The sequence below is a fragment of the Pan troglodytes genome, chromosome 21 (assembly GCF_028858775.2).
Source record: "Pan troglodytes isolate AG18354 chromosome 21, NHGRI_mPanTro3-v2.0_pri, whole genome shotgun sequence".
NCBI lineage: Eukaryota > Metazoa > Chordata > Mammalia > Primates > Hominidae > Pan > Pan troglodytes.
The window spans coordinates 49,216,218-49,231,756 of NC_072419.2; the positions used below are offsets into that span (position 1 = coordinate 49,216,218).

Below are 15,539 nucleotides of genomic sequence, written 5' to 3' on the forward strand. Positions count from 1 at the left end.
AAAGGAAACCAGATCTAAACTAAATGACAGCTCCCTTGAGTAGGTATCCTGAGAGTCAGCAGAGGGGCAAGGCTGCATAAAGGCGGGGAGGGTAGACAGAGCTGTGCCTTCCACCACTGCCAAGGTCTCAGCTAGCAGGTGCATAGTGAGGCAGGCATGGCCATCCACAGTGTGCAGAAGACTGAGGCTCAGAGATGTTAAGAAATGTACCAGAGGTCACACAGCTCAGTAGGAAGTAGAGCTTGGATTCGAAAGCAGATCTAACTATCTCCAAGTGCCCCTGCCATGGTACCCACTGCCATCCCTCGGTGAATCACACAAGATAAAAGTATAGGTGAGTCAGTAGTTAAGCCATAACTTGTTGTTCACTTGAAGAAGAGCTCAGATGACCTCTGTTCCTGGCAGGGGAAGTATCTTCTCACTTCCACCTGCAGTGAACCCTGTAGAATAGAGTCTATCACACTCCTAGAAGAGCCTCTGGCCCCAGCACTCAGAAGAGTCATCCATCTAAAGCTGCCCAGCCCGTGGAGAAGCTGAGCCCTCCCGTTTATGTAAAGGCAGCAGAATTCCACCTTGCCAATTTCTTAGTCTCTCCAGAGAGGACCTCAGATGACTGAGCCTGGCTAAACCGGGGTTTCTCAATCTTGGTATTATTGGCGTTTTGCACCAGATTCTTCTCTGTTTAGGGGGCCGTCCAGTGCTTTGTAGGGTGCTTAGCAGCATCCCTTTCCTCTGGATATCATTAGTACCCCTTTCAGTTGTGACAAGCAAAAATATCCCCAGAATGGCCATATATCCCATGAAGGGAAAAATCACTTGAGATTGAGAATCACTGCCCTGGATGGCTATATCACAGCCTGGGAGATAATGGACGAGTCTGGGAGATGTCACAGGGGGAGGAGGGACTCTAAGACCTCCGGTGGGATGGCTGACCCTGGTATAGTCACCTGAGCTGAGGGTGGGCCCTCGACTCTGCACACCGTTAGTTCAATCGTGCCAGAGTTGACTGGTCTCAGCGAGACTAACTCAGTAGATCCAACTCATAAGAGGTTGATGTGTAACTTGTATTCCAGGCTGTTGATTTCCCAGGAGAAACAGACCTTGCAAGCAGATCAGATTTTCCTGTTATCTAACCTGTGCCTTCTTCTCTAGAGGGAACTTTGGGGAAGCAAAATCATGATAAGGCTCTTGTTTGGTGAGCAGGACTGGAGGAAGGAATTGATGGAAGACTTGGGTGAGTGCTCTGGGGCCAAATCTCCCTCCCCTGGTCCGGGAGGACAGCATCCCAGCACCTCTTATCACTTTCTGTCTCCTACAGTTAAGCCATGACCTGACGATACATGCAACAGTTTGCCTATCAGACAGCTCTGCCAGCCTACAAGTTCCAGAAAGGCAAGCACAGCATGTTATCCACATCTTCAGCAGTAAGTGCTACATAGAAGATGCTCAGTCAACGTGCATGTTTGCTTTTTTTTACCATTTGCAGTCACCTTCCTAAAAAGGAAGGGTGTGTGGGGAGGGGAGGAAGAAAGGGAAGCAAAAGAGATTTCCTGTTGCAGAAGAAAAATGGCATAAACTCTAGAGAGGCTACCATATCTCTAATTTGACCTGAGCTGAGCAATATATCCAGGATTTAAATGATGCTGGTCACTCACTTCTTTCTAGGTCACCTTTGTCCAAGGAGACATCCTTAGAATCACAATAGTAGGAGAAGACGATGGAAGAGGAGAGGAGAGAAGGGAAAGGAGGAGGGAAGGGAGGGAAAGAAGAAAAGGGCAGGGAGGAGAGGAAGAGGGAGAAGGGAGAGGAGAAGGTTAAGGAAGGGTAGAAAGGGAAAAGAAAGGACAAAGAGGGAAGGGCCAGGGAGGAGAGGGAGGAGGATTTACACAGAAGCTCATTCCCTATGGACAACATGAGTTTAAGAAACGCCGCACACTCTATCCCCCTCTTAGTGATGCACAACACACATTGCCATATCAATATAAATCATATTAATGATCATCATCAACATTTATTGAGCTTTTACTGTGTACCAGACACTATTCTACAAGCTTATCTGTATTAACACCGTTAATCCTTCCCACAGCCCTGCGAGGCACAGATACATTAAATAACTTGGTTACTCTAGGTTACTGGCCAGTTAGTAAAGTTGCACGGCTGAAAAACATGGCAATTCTCAGACCCCACAAGGTCCTGCATTAAAAGCCTACAATCCCAGAATTTCCCACACTTGCTTTTTATGTTTGTTGTCACAAGCAGCATCTTTTAACAGGCTGTGGAACACATTCTGGAAAGCACAGTTCAAGGACAATGTCGGTTTGGTTCACCCTACTAAGTGCATGCCTGAGGCCTCCCAAGAATAAGCCTCAATTGCCATGACTGAGGGGCATAACCGTAATTAGTATGATTATTAACACTTATTTATTATAACATCCTTTTACTTGTACTTACATTATTGTTCCTTAAGCTTTACAATTTCTTCATGAGTAAAGTACTGAGATTACTGTCCTCATTTTCCAGATGCAAAGGCTGAGGCTCAGGAAGACTACCTGACTTTGATCCCCAGCCCACAAACCACAGTGCAGCCCAGGAACAGAGGCTGAGGCAGTACATTCTCACAAAGACTTCACTGCAGGGGCAAAGCCAAGGCAGAAAAAGTGAGGGAGAAGGAGGGAAGGAGGGAAGGAGGGAAGGAGGGAGGGAGGGAGTGAGGGAGAAGGAGGGAGGGAGGGAGTGAGGGAGAGGGAGGGAGGGAGGGAGGAAGGGAGGGAGGGAGGGAGGGAGGAAGGGAGGAAGGGAGGGAGGGAGGGAGGGAGGGAGGAAGGGAGGGAAGGAGGGAGGGAGGATGAACCTATACAAGGCAGTGCATCCCCGGGCCAGCCACAGCTTTGCGAGTAAACATCACCGCTTGCTTGGGCACACGGCAGTGTGGAAGCCCTTGGCCTTAGCGCATTCCCTTCCAGGAGAGGAAGGGAGAGGATTTCTCTGCTGCCTTGGTTCCTGGCCCTCTGGTTAGAGCTTTCCCCCCAACACAGGTGGTTAACTCTATTGCATGTACAGGTTGTGACACTCAAGCTCCTCCATGCAGTCGTTGGAAAAGCCAGATCCTACCCCGTAGTATGGGGTTTTTCCAAGCATTGTCTGCCCAAACTTGGTGAGACAGTTTGGATATTATCCCCTCTAAATCTCACACTGAACTGTAATCCCCAGTGCTGGAGGTGGGACCTAGTGGGAAGCAATTGGATCATGGGGGTGGGATCCTCATGAATGGTTCAGCACCTCCTTTTGGTGCTCTCCTCACAATAGTGATTGAGTTCTCACAAGATCCAGTTGTTTGAAAGTTTGTGGCACCTCCCCCAATAACTCTCTCTCTTGCTCCTACTCTAGCCGTGTGAGACACCTGCTCCCCCTTTGCCTTCTGCCTTGATTGTAAGCTTCCTGAGGCCTCCCCAGAAGCTAAGCAGATGCCAGCACCATGCTTTCTGGAAGCCTGCAGAACCATGAGCCAATTAAATCTCTCTTTTTTTTTTTTTTAAATAAATTACCCAGCCTCAGGTATTTCTTTCAGCAATGCAAGAATGGCCTAACACACTAGGGCACCAAAGACTCTGCAGCTCCCACCTGGGCAGAAAGGGCAGAGGAGACTGTGACAAAGTCTCACCTTCTCCCCTAGGGGAAATGAGACAGTCAGTGTTGTTAAGAGTACAGGTGACAGCAGCAACGGTCAGGACTATGCACTGGCCAAGAAGTCAAGGCTTGGGGAACAGGTGGGCCAAGTGAATCTAGGAGGCACATAAACTGAGTCCAAGATACCATTTCTTTGAATCCAAAAATGAGTGTTCCTTCATTCAGTGGCAAAAAGCATTCAACTCACCAACCACCCCAGCGCACAAGTCACCTGGATCTAAACCACGCATTGGAAATGCAGATTTCTGGGCCACACCCAGAACTAAAGGAGTGGTTTCATTGGGAGATTCAACCACGGAGTCTGCATATTTTTAACAAGCTCTCCAAGTGACTTTTGTGGTCACTAAATTTTAGAAACACCTAGGACAGCATCAAAAGCTGCCCTGAGCATGCCGGAACTCCCCAGCTCATTTGATAGGGAAAAATCGAAACCTAGAAGTGATTAACTACAGATCAATAAAACAGAACAATGAATCATGCCAAAGGTCGAGTGGCAGTACGCAGCAGTACACGGCAAGCCAATCTAATTAGGGGCCCTCGTAAACGTCACCTGCTCATAAACATTTATAAAAACAGGTTTCCTGCATATGGAAGGGTGTTAATTTTTCATATAGCTGTAGGTAAAGTAAATGTATTTTTAATCTCATACATTGATTTAACACTGTATTTCTTTTTGAAAGACTGGGAGACTCAGTCTTTGTTTACTGATTTCTATATCAGAGAAACTGCTGGAGAGAGACGCCAGAGCATACTTTCTCTCCTCAGGAATAAGGGAAAACTGATTCTTCCACATTCAGACTGTCCCTTGGTTCTCAGAGCCCAGGCTGACATCAGATGCTACCTAACAGAGACAAATGACACAGGGTGAGGCAAGGCATGGAAGAGGGGTGTCAGTTCTGCAAGCGAGATGCTGTCACTTGTAAAGATTTTCATTAATAAACCTTCTAATACCTACTGTTGCACTGCACTGTACCCATCTCTGGAAATTTTTTAACAAACTCAGATTTAATTTTCTTTCTCATTAATTAATTTTTTATTCATCTCTTCCATTAGAGCCTAAAACCTCCCAATTACACATTATTAGCTCAGAGGAAAGTTGGTAATTGAGATGGTCCCAGGATTCCAGGAGTGCCCTGTGCAGAATGTCTGCTTTAATTAGATTTCCATTAATTACTTTTTTATCAATTAATATTGGGTATTTTGGGCCCAATACTTGTGATCTCCACATCATGCACTCTTAAATGACACCTCATTTATTGCAGTCAGTCAAGCAAGGGACCCAAAAAGAGTTCAGCAGAGAGAGTGGCAGACAGGCTCTGTGCCTCACATGCAAATGACATAGCATGCTTGCTTGCAGGGGTGAGTTTCATCCCCTAATGTGTACCTCGAGAGGCTAGGCAGGTTAGGAAGGAGAGATAGAGAGAGGGAGAGGTGGGGTGGGGGACAGAAGGTGGGGGACAGGGAGAGAGGGAGACAGAGAGAGAGGGAGACAGGGAGAGGGAGAAAGGGAGACAGGGAGAGGGAGAAAGGGAGGAAGGGAGAGAGGGAGGAAGGGTGAGAGGAGGGAAGGGAAGGGGAGAGGAGGGGAGGGAAGGGGAGAGGAGGGGAGGGAAGGGGAGGGGAGGGAGCAAGGGAGGAGAGGGAGGAGAGAGAGGAGAGGGAAGGGTGGGGAAGGGAAGAAGGGAGGAAGGGAGGAGCGGTGGGGAGGAAGGGAGGAGGGGAGGGCAAGGGAGGAGGGGAGGGCAAGGGAGGAGGGGAGGGCAAGGGAGGAGGGGAGGGCAAGGGAGGAGGGGAGGGGAAGGGAAGGGAGGGGAAGGGAACGGACTGGAAGGGAGGGGAGAGGAGGGGCTGGGAAGGGAGGGGAAGGGAGGGGAGGGGAAGAAGAAAGCAAGGGAGGAAAGGGAATGGTGGGAAAGGGAAGAAGGGAGGAAAGGAGGAAGGGAGGAAGGGTGAGGAGGAAAGGAAGGGGGAGAGGGAGGGGAGAAGGGAAGAAAAGGAAGGAAGAAAGGAAACCTATAGACAAACATAAGAAGTGTCTAGTCCAACCAAATCATTTGCAGATAGATAAATGATGGCCAGGGAGCCAAGTGACCTCACCAACCCTACAAAACATTGGGCTAGAACATTTTTCTCCCCTCCACGTTGTTCCCTGCACCTCCCTCTACCCCTTTGGGGAACACATAATTTCTCATCTACACTAGGACACTTTTAAGAGAGAAAAGGACTGCTGTTAATAATTATACTGGGGAACAATAGACACAAACCCCAGCACACCAAGATGTATTGTCACCCAACCCTTCACCCCTCGGCTGTTAACTTATGAACCTCCTCCTGAGAGAGACCCACTTTTTCAAGGTGGCAACTCTGCCTCTGCAGCCTTAATATAGCTCAGTATTTGCCTGGAAAATCAATATGCATTGATTAATGACAATAATATGATGCAACCTCCACCCTCTGAATTCGCTTAGTATTCCCACTGTCTGTCTTAAATTAAATGTTTCAGTTCGCCCAGTATCTTTTCCCAACTCATTTCTCAACTATTCTTTTATAGAATATAACTTAATTGTACTCAATACCCTAACCTAATTAGGTTGGCCTAATGGTTAAAAGTAACCCAAAACTGGACTACTTGGGTTTGAACTTAGTGGGGTGTCTTTGGACAGGTTCATTAAGTTTTCTATGTGAGCTTTCTTATCTGTAAAATAGTACCTACCTCATAGGGTTCTTATGACGATTACATGAGCTCATGTACGTCAAGTGCTTAGAATACTACCTGGTTCATAGAAAGTGCCATGTAAGTACTTGCTATATTAAATAAAAATAAAAAGTTAGAGAAACGGTGATCACCAAAAGACATAACTAATTTCTTGCCCTAAACTAAGCGGAATATCTCAAAGTCAAGGAGAAGAAAAGAAAACCAGATGTGACTGAACATAGCTTCCTGTGCCAGGGACTGAGACCAGTACTTCGGATGCATCATCTCATTTAATTCACAGAAAAGCCCTTGAAAGTAGGTATTGCTATTATCCCCATTTTATAGATGAGAAAACAGAGATTCAGAGAGATGCTGTGACTGGCCTCCACCATACAATACAGCCAAATCCCCTCAAAATCCAGCACAGGTGGGACAACTGGAAAAAAAATAAAACAAAACCCCAGGGTTTCAGGCTGACTTTCACCTTCTGCTTGAATCCTCCTTGTTTCTAGCTTCCACTAGCGCCTACCCCAAGGGAGCTCTGCTCCCTTCTTTAAGGTGAGAACCCATGCACAAGCCATTCCTTGGTTCTGTGAACAGCTGACACTGGCTGCAACTTGCAGAAAGATTTCCTAAGTCCTTAGGGGGAGTCCAAGAGAGAACAAGGACAGGAGACATAGAAATAGCCCAGCCGACAATGGACAGTGCCTTATCTTCTGGAGGGGACTCACTCCTTACCAGGGACCTCGCGAGCTCATCTCATCCCATGCTCAGGTTCCTAGAACACCATCACTCTCACCTCCAAGGGCTGGCCCCCTTTTCAGACACCTTGTCCCTCCCATCATCTACTCACGGAGTGTCTGGGTCCTTAGGTGACAATGAGCAAGTCTGGACTCTGACCACCCAACCTATTTACTAGCTACTAGGAACTCCCTCATATACAGTCACCAACTAGATCATATGTCAATTTTAATAAATATTTTCACTGATTTATTAGTCCATTTCTGCTGATACAACAAAATACCTTAGACTGGGTAATTTATCAATTGTAGACGTTTATTTTTCACAGTTCTGAAGGCTGAGAAGTCCAAGATCAAGGTGCTGGCAGGTTTGGTGTCTGGTGAGAGCCTGTTCTCTGCTTCCAAGATGGCACCTTCTTGCTGTGTCCTCACATGGTGGAAGGGTAGCTGGAGGACCTAACAAGCTCCCTCTAGCCCTTTTATAAAAGCATTAATCCCATTCATGAAGACGGAGCCCTCATGACCTAAGAACCTCCTAAAGGCCCCATCTCTTAATACTGTTGCATTGGGGATTAAGTTTCAACATGAATTTTCAAGGGATACAAACATTAGACCTTAGTAATAGCAAAATATCTCATGTAGTCGCATTAATAGAAGTACCTTCTCTCTGGGTATGTGTAGTCGCCAGCCTGCATCTGTCACTGTTTCCTCTCCCCCCCAGTATTGGGATCACACTAGGTACATGCACACAGGTACACACACATATACACACACAGCCCTTAAGCAACTGGGTTGCTAAACAACCAGCAGGTAATACAAGCAGCAGCTGCCAGAGTGATACAACGATGTCATAAACAGCACCAGAGCAGAGAGTAAGAAGCACCCTAAATAATTCATTTCCCTATGTTGGGAGAATATACCCAGACAGGTATAGCTGTTCCCATTTGTAAATCACTAAGAATGAAAAACTATAACCAATATGGGGCCTAGGAAGATATTTTGTAAATTAAATAAGAATGAAGTATGCGGAAAATATATTTTTTTCTAAGATGATTTGTTGTATGAAACGCCATTAAATTTCAGACTATCTGTTTTGTGTTCATAAATTCAAGAAAACCTGGTTTCCATGAAAAACAATTCTTTTTTTAAAAAAAATGAGATAAACAGATAAAAAGAGATCTGGTTTTAAAAGCTAGAAAAAAAATGAAGGTAGGTAATTAAAATAAAGAAAAGCCTGTTTGAAATCCAATTGTTGATAAGAAGATTTTAATGCTGTAAGGAGCAGAACTGTGGAATACAGAAGCAGCACTGTGTAGAACTTTCCATAAATGAAGAAGAAAAGAAGGTGGTGATAAAGATTGCTATGGTGCTGTTGGTGCTCCAAAAACATAAAACCTTATTTTATCCCTCATTCCAAGCAGACCTCCATATTGTGATACCCTTACTCAGAGATGTTGGATATTTTAGTTATTATGCACAATTGCGTGCTGGTTCAATAAGGAAAATAGGAAGTAAGTCCTTAAAAAGAAAGATTATAGCTACATTTCACTGGAAGGAAGTAGAATGAGCGTCCTCGAACAGAGGAAAAGGTTAACACAATGTTATTCCACATCACAGACGCTTCACAGAAATGAGCAAAGATGTGGGGTGTGCACTCCTTTAGGGCAGGGGAGAGGAAAAGAAACCAACTCAACTGCCTTCTAAAGGAAGAGCATGTGGGAGGGGGCCCCCACACTCTCCAGGGAGGGGTACTGTGGTCAGTTGAATGATGGGCCCCTAAAAATAAGTGTCCACATTCTAATCCCCAGAACCTGTGTATATGCTACCTCACATAGCAAAAGGGACTCTGCAGATGTAATGAAGCTAAGGATCTTGAGTGACGAGAGGAGGCTGGATTATCCAGTGAGGCCCAATGTAATCACAAACATCCTTATAAGTGAAGGAGCGGGGCGGGAGGGTCAGAGAAGGAGGCGTACTGATGGAAGCAGAGACTGGAATGACACGAGGCCATGAGCCCAGGAATGCAGGTGGCCTCTAGAAGCTGAAAAAGGCAAGGAAACAGATTCTCCCCTAAAGCCTCCAGAAGGAATGCAGTCCTGCTGTCACCCTGCTGAGTTTAGACTTCTGACCTCCAGAGCTGTAAGAGAACAGATCTGTGTTGGTTTAAGCCACTAAATTTGTGTTAACTTGTTACAGCAGCAGTAGGAAACTAATACAGGTAATGTATCCAAAAGAAGAGTAGAGAATGCAAAATTAACTCTCAGCTCCTACATCTTCTGCCTAGTTTATAGGGTTGATATCTTCCTATCATTAGTTGAGGCATTAATGTTGAACAACATAATAAATGCAGAATTTCCATAGAGAGTTCAAAGAGCACTGAAACTTTAGCATACTGGGTAAGCCTGTTGTTACAGGTACCAGTGCAGATAGAAAGCTCCCAATAATAAAATGACCAGAAGTAAATTAGAAATATGAAAGACAAAAGAGATATGTTATAGGGATGATAAGAACACCCAAATTACAAAAAAAAAAAAAACCTTTAGAACAGATTTAAAAATAAGCTATACTGAATGTCCTAAACATCCTGAATAACATTTTTCCAAGCATACAAAAAGAAAAAACAAGACATTTACATGGATAAACATTTATATAAGTAAATGACTGATATCAGATTTCTTTACAATACTGGGCTGAAAACGCTAATGATTAAATATCTGCAGGATTTAAAGCACTCTGTTCATTTATGGAAGAAGCAGAAAAGTATTTACAAATGTAAAAGGACTCAGAAAGGATGTACAGAAACACTACCACCACCATTTACCTCCTCCCTCTGCCAAATACTAAAAGAAATGCCTAACCAGGCCAGGCGCGGTGGCTCACGCCTGTAATCCCAACACTTTGGGAGGCTAGGTGGGCGGATCACTTGAAGTCAGGAGTTTCAAGACCAGCCTGGCCAACATGGTGAAACCCAGTCTCTACTAAAAACAGTACAAGCTGGGCACGGTGGCTCACACCTGTAATCCCAGCACTTTGGGAGGCTGAGGCGGGTGGATCACGAGGTCAGAAGATCGAGACCATCCTGGCTAACATGGTGAAACCCCGTCTCTATTAAAAAATACAAAAAAATTAGCCGGGCATGGTGGCAGGCACCTGCAGTTCCAGCTACTCGGGAGGCTGAGCAGGAGAATGGCGTGAACCCGGGAGGTGAAGCTTGCAGTGAGCTTAGATTGCACCACTGCGCTCCAGCCTGGGTGACAGAGCAAGACTCCGTCTCAAAAAAAAATAAAAATAAATAAAAATAAAAATAAAAACAGTACAAAAATTAGCCAGATGTGGTAGCAAGCACCTGTAATTCCAGATACTCGGGAGACTGAGGCAGGATAATCGCTTGAACCCAGGAGGCAGTAAGCCGAGATCGCACCACTGCACTCCAGCCTGGGCGACAGAGCCAGATTCTAGATTCTGTCTCAAAAAAGAAATAAATAAATATATAAAAATAAAAATAAAAAATAAAAAATAAAAAACAACCTAACCAAATGGGGTCATTTTTAAAAAATAAAAAATGAGTAGTTACATTTTTAAAAGTTGGTCGTGAGTGCCCAAGCAAATTAAATATGAAATTTTCTTAAAAATTGATGTAAATACAGTTATAGAAAGAATATAAATGCTATAAATAGTTCTTTGTAAAAGATACAGAGATATAAGTTTAAATAATAATTATTAAATTAGAAACATGAATTAAAATCCCATACTTACCATTAACAACTGAGAAAATGAGTAAGGCTTATATGAGGGTAGGTCAACCTATGCTACCCACCCTACCCTGCACAGGGGAAAGCCAATAAAATACTTTGTATTTTGAAGACAATTAAAAATAAGTTTTAGGAAAAATTAAATTTAGATACATACTGAAGGCAGCTAAACGTATCCAAGAGTAAAACCAAAAGCAGAATATAATAGAAAACCTAATCACCCACCACAGAATCAGCAAGCTCTCTAAGGGCCAAACAGCAAATAGTTCAGGCTTTCGGGCTACATCCAGTTATTGCTGCTGCCTGTCCTTTGTTTTGTTTTGCAACCCTTTAAAAATGTAAATCCACCATTCCTAACCTGTGTGCTGTCAAAAACAGGCAGTAGGTCGCCAGCCCCTGCAACCTACTGCCTGTAGGGAGTTAGGGAGGAAGTCAAATTTAAAAACAAGCATAAGAAATAGAAAGCATTAAGTGAGATAAAAGTCAGACACAATATGGTTATCATATTAGTATAAACTGCCTCAGCTTCTCTAGCAAAAGAAATTGTCTCACAGACTGAGTCAAAAATCAATTATATCGAAATATTTTCCTTAAGATGTGATCTTAAGCAATTAGATTGCCAAGAGGTTAAATTGAAAGCGTGGGTGGATTTAATAGGAAAATGTCAATAGAAAAAAAATGCAGATGTACCAATATCCATATCCAAGTAAAATTCAAAGACAAGTCACTGAACAATACCAAAAAAGCTATTCTACATTGATAAAAGGTATAATTCACAAAGAAATATATCAACTATCATGACCTTTTCTGTAGCAGGTAGCAATGCATTGAGATATAGAAAGGAAACTGTTAGAAACCCAGAAATCAATGAAAATACAGTAATAGTTTGAGAATTTAATACAACTCTCTTTAAGTCCTGATAGATCAAAAAGAAAAAATTTAAATAAGGAAGTCATGACTAATATAATTAGTAATATTGATTTAAAGACATATATCAAACCTCTCTCCCTACATGGAATTAATTATTTTTCCTGTGCTTTGAGTATTTTTTCAGTGATGATTAAAATAACAATAAGGCCACAAAGAACCATCACCAGATAATTTTTAAATGTTTTTATGTTGTATTATCTGACCATGAGGCTAAAGTTTGAACAAAACAAGGATATTTCAGCATTCATAAATCAATTAATAGGTTTAATCCAAAGAGGAACATATTTTAAGTTAAAAATCATATATCAATAGATGCCAAACTGTATTTGATTAGAATATCCCTTCTTGATTTACATTCTTAGTAAAATAGTTCAATTATTATTTTAAAGTGATTCTCTACCTACTAAATCCAAGGTTATCAACAGAAAAATTATTGTAATTTATAATCAAGTTCAGTAAGATACCCAGCATAAAAGTAAATAAGTAAACTCACTGCTTTTTCATATAACCCCACCAACAAATTTGGAAAGATAACGCCAGGGAAGAAGACATCCTAGTCTATAAACACACACAAACCCAAAATGCTATAAATACTCATATATAAACAGAGGTGTGATTGCAAATGTTCACAACAGGTCCTCTGGGAAAGAAAGCCCGGATTTATAGTATTTGCTGCTCTCTGTGGCTTAAATAATGCCACGATGACCTACTTCAAAAGACCAACATGTTACCACTGAAGGCAGATATACAATAAGATACTATTATACAGTGTTTCCAACTAACAGATATACGATAGACATGAATAACCTCAAGAGTGTAGATAATAAACTGTAGTAAAATAATTAGGGAGTCATGAGTTTTGAAGAAAAACCTTTGTTTTTACATATAGTGTATATAGTTGTAGGTTTCTATAACTTAAGTTTAAGAATGCCTGTGTTTAACGAACACCTCATGGAAATTCTGAAAATTTAATAGCTGTTATGAGCAGGTACCAGGCTGACTCCAGCATATCACCGTTTAAAAAAGTCCCCAATAATCTTAACCAGAAAGATTCAGTACTTGCAAAAAATATTACTGAACTTAACTGAGAGCCATAAAACTTCAACAAATAGAGGCACACGAAGCTCACGGATGGAAAAACTTAATATGGCACTGATGTTGATTTTCTTTCAATTCATCTATACGTTTAAGAAATCCCAAACGATACCTCCATTTAATTTTCTTTGGGGACAGTGGAGAAGGGATCCTGAAAAAGCAATCCTAAATTTGATGCATAAAAACAAACATTCAAAGAATAGCTAGGAAAATTCTACAACAACAGTAATATTCAATGAGCATTTGATCTTAAAGACATTACAAAGCTAGAAGGTGCAGAAAAGTGTGTCACTAAACACTGGAGAAGACAGAAGCTATGGTCTCAGTCCAGTGGGGTAGAAAACTACCCAGATAGGTCATTCTAGTTCCACACAGTAAGAACCATGATGGAATAGCCAAGAGGAGTTGGGGGAAATGAGAAGCCTGGGAATACCAGAGAAAGGAAGTGACATCTGAATTGGTTTGCCTTTTTGGGTCGTTTGAACCTTTCATCAAATTGGCGTCCAGAAAGCTTGCATAATTTAAAATCCCACACCAGTATATGAAACTATTTTCTAACATGCTTGCCAACACTGGGTATTATACCATTTTTATTTTATCTTGCCTAGTAGCTTACCTTAATTAGCATGCCTGATGTTTAACGAGGCTGGTAATATTTCATAAACTTATCGGTTATTTCTATGTCTATTTTTGTAGAAATCCCTCTTTCCTCTGTGTTCCCTCAGTCCCTCCTGCTCTCTTATTATAGATCTCAATACACTATGTCACACGAGCTGTCACAGCCACTTGCCCATCCATTTCCCCCAGAGACCAAAAGTCAGAAGCAGGCCTGTGTCTGTTTGGTCGCTGCATCTGCAACAGAAGGTACTGCCCAACTTATAGTAGAAACTCTGAGAACATACACCCAGTGAACAAGACGGTGGGTTTTAGAACATCTTCACTTGGGTGTCAAGAGCAATCACATGTGAACCACATCAAAATGGTGCTGCTTCCCCCGCAACAGAGTTCTGCCAACATTATTAACGGCAGCTGGGCACAAACAAGGAGAAAAACAAAAACAGAGCAAGGCTGTAGTTCATTCCATTGTACGTGATCATCAGGCAGAGAAAAGTTTGTAAAAATCAAGGAGAAATTTCTTCAGAAAATACATTTTCCTTAAGAGATTGTTTCAATGTACCTGTGGAACTGTCAGAGAAAATTAGATTCTCCGCAAATAACAGTCACTTGCATTTCTACTTTATTTCTAAAGAATTCCTCCACTTTAACTTCCATTTGTTGTGCTTTTACAACAACTTCTTTAAGAGAGGCATTTGGTCTGGTATTATCTGCTCATCAGACTTTGGAAAGGCACCTCAGGGAGGTGATATGACTCTTTAGCAGACGATGAGTTTATTCAAGTTTGCTGTGACATTTGTGCAAGAGCCCAGCCCTTCCTCTTGTAGCTACTTAAAGACACCCTGAGAACAGGAACTGCTCCATCCCTTTGGTAGCTGCAGTGGGTTGAGTGGTGGCCCCCAGAAGATAAGTCCATCTCCTAATCTCTTGAATGTGTGAATCTGACCTTATTTGGAAAACGGGTCTTAGCAGATGTAATTAATTTAAGGTATTTAATTTAATTATTTAAGGTATTGAGATGAGATCATCCTAGTTTACCAAGGTGGGCCCTAAATCCAGTAACAAGTGTCCTTATAAAAAAGCAGAAGAGGAAAAGACACAGACACATGGAAAAGAAGGCCAGACCAGGTGGAGATCAACGCAGAGAGTGCAATGATGCGGCCACAAAGAACGCTGACAGCCACCAGAAGTTGGAAGAGACAAGGAACTGATTGTCCCCTAGAGCCTCCAAGGAAGTGCAGCCCTGCTGACACCTTGTTTTCAGACTGTGGACCCCAGAACTGTGAGAGAACAAATTTGTGTTGTTTTAAGCCACCAAATGGATGGTAATTTGTTACTACAGCCCTAGGAACCGAATACAGTGACCAACCCCATTCACCAGCCCCCTAATACCTTTGTGGCATTTGTATTCCCCCACTCCCACATGCTGCCTCCTTCCCTCCTAGGCTGTTATTCAAACCATCGCAGCAGCCTCCTCATTGCCCTCGCTGCCTTCAGCCTCGCCCTCTCCAAGCCCACCCCTCCTACCAGATGTCAGGAAGAAATTCCAAAACTCAAACCAAAGGCTGATACGTTCTTGCCCTACACTTCACTCAATGCTGGCAACCCAATGAGGGACATCAGGATAAAATCGAGAACGCGCAGTCTGTGCTTGTGAATTCCTACCACCTGGCCCCAGCTAGCCTCCCATCCCTTATATCTGCCAAGACAAATTCCCCCAAATCCCCTGTCCCCTGGCCAGAAGTGACCTCCACATTCAGCCCCGATTATGGAAGGCTGTCATAGGCTATTCCTTTTGCTGGGTAAGCCCTTCCCCCTTTCAAGTCTATGTTCAACTGTCATATCCTTTTTGAGGACTTCCTTTAGCTCTTCCCTCCACCTCTACTGCCACGCTTAACAGAGCGGAGTTGTCTCCTCTGGCATCCCATTGTCGATAGCCCACTCCTGAGTTACAGCAACAACGGCCACCTGACTCCACTCATCTGTTGACCTGTCCATTTCTCCATTAGCCTATGATCTCCTTTA

At 43.0% G+C, this 15,539-nt stretch overlaps 1 protein-coding gene across 13 annotated transcripts in view; it reads right to left on the bottom strand.

The window, feature by feature from the left end:
- The window catches only part of PTPRT (protein tyrosine phosphatase receptor type T), a 1,128,501-nt gene that overhangs the window by 890,440 nt on the left and 222,522 nt on the right, over window positions 1-15,539 (bottom strand). The gene's annotated exons all lie outside the window — the stretch shown is intronic.